This window comes from Nicotiana attenuata, chromosome 2, assembly GCF_001879085.1.
Source record: "Nicotiana attenuata strain UT chromosome 2, NIATTr2, whole genome shotgun sequence".
Taxonomy (NCBI): domain Eukaryota; kingdom Viridiplantae; phylum Streptophyta; class Magnoliopsida; order Solanales; family Solanaceae; genus Nicotiana; species Nicotiana attenuata.
In genome coordinates this window covers 17095053-17097223 of record NC_031990.1, presented here as the reverse complement: position 1 = coordinate 17097223, position 2171 = coordinate 17095053, and positions in this window count along the sequence as shown.

The following is a 2171-nucleotide window of genomic DNA, read 5'->3' as shown; positions in this document are numbered from 1 at the left end:
TCCCTTCTCTCCGGATCATCGTTGAAGCAGAAATTGAGGATAGTGAATGGGTCAAGACTCGTCTGGAACAGTTGTCTTTAATTGACGAAAAGCGGATGGCCGCGGTTTGTCACGGGCAGTTGTACCAACAAAGAATGGCCCGCGCTTATAACAAGAAAGTACGACCCAGGAATTTTGAAGTGGGACAACTCGTGTTAAGACGCATTCTCCCTCATCACCAGGAAGCCAAAGGAAAATTTGCTCCTAATTGGAGGGGTCCATACATTATTCGGAAAATATTACCGAGAGGAGCATTGTATCTGGAGGACATCGAAGGCAATGATCCCGAAGCAGCTGTAAATGCGGATGCGGTAAAAAGGTACTATGTCTAGACCTTCTACGATGATGACTTTACGCAGTTGAGATGACGAAGGCTTTCCTTCCCGCTATCCAAACATTATCAACCCTTCGCAAACCCAGTTGAGCCGATTACTCTTCTTTGGCTACCCTCTTTGGAACCCGGAAGTATTATTGAAAAAAAAAGAAAAGAAGAAGAAAAGAAAATAAAAAAAACAAAAGAAAAGAAAATATGATGAAAAGAAAAAGGAAAAGAAAAGAAAAAGAAAAGCAAAAATAAAAACAAAAACAACCAAAAACCAAACCTTCCTGAACTACGTCTGACTTGATTCCGAAAGGATACGTAGGCAGCCTCTCTCTGGGGTTCAGTCACACCAAAACAAAAATCTCGATTCCCCAAAAAATGAAACTGGGGCAGATGATATAATGGCTCGTCAATGAGCCCACCAAAACGGTTCCAAAGTTGTAATTCCATCCAAGATTCTTTTTACCCAAAAAACTTGTCCAAGTCCTTCCGATCAATTGGCAAAGGCGTGGGAATTGAAAACATCATTGTTGGAATCTGATGCAATCAAATTGAGAGAAATAAAATGAGAGAGTCTTATCGGTGAAAACCTACGGGCACCATAAGGCGACGGTGAGTAGAGAAATTGAAAATGAGAGAGTCCGCTTAGTGAAAACTCGTAAAGAGCACTATCGGGCGATGATGAGAAGAGAAATGAGAGTGGTCGATTAGCGAAAACCCGCAAAGGGCGCGGTCGGCCGAAAAGAAGACATCTCACCACTAAAAGAGTCTTGGCAAGGTTCCCTGGTTTTGAAATACGGATCAATGGGTTCACGAGAAGCCGGAAAGTTTGTTCGGGTCGGGCATCCAGTCCAAGAAGCATGTCATGTTTATTTGAAGCTTGCATGCACCCCTAGATAAGTCCTTCTCTTCCCCCCGAAAGGGACGCTTCTCTTTAAATTCATCTTCTTGCTTACTTTTTCCTTGAATCCCTTTCGGTCTAACGCTGATTCCGAAACTATTACAAAGAAAAGGTGGCAGGATTGGCTTTACGGGGCTCCCCCTAACAAAAGCTAAAGAAAAGTACCCAACCTCAGTGGGTGCATCGAGTCAATCCCGACTGGCCATGTTGGCAGATGCTTTGAAATCAAGCTGTTGAAAGAGAAAAACAAAAAAAAAGGGTCAAGGACAAAGGTCTTAAGGCAGAATAAAGTGAAAGTCCGGAGCCCCACGCGGGCGAGTTCTCATGAAATCCTGAAAGATGAGCCATCCGGTTTGAAAGAGAGGAGAATCTTCGAAACCAGCAAGCAGTAGAGGTTCTCAACAGAAGCTAGGCCGGGATTAAGCGATCAAGGCCACAAAACCAACCACCGTTTCAAACTAACAATTGTTCTTTGTGTGAAAATTGAAACAGGTGCAATCCAGGCAACCGCGCAAAAGCAGGTGCAGCCAAAAGAAAAGAAACGCGCAAGTGCTGAAACAGCTTTGCAGCAAATAATCAATGCATAAGGGAAGTTTCCTCCAAGTTCTTTCCTGCATCTTATCAAAAATGAAAAAAAGAAGAAAAAAGAGATAACAAAAGAATCCCCAAAAAAGATAGTTTAGAATTCCTAATATCAACCTTTTACTTGGTTTAGCCAACATTAGGGCTCCAACCCCTGAGTTGAGCGTTTTCCCTTTTTAGCCAACATTAGGGCTCCAACCCCTGAGTTGAGCGTTTTCCTTTTAGCCAACATTAGGGCTCCAACCCCTGAGTTGAGCGTTTTCCCTTTTAGCCAACATTAGGGCTCCAACCCCTGAGTTGAGCGTTTTTCCTTTTAGCCAACATTAG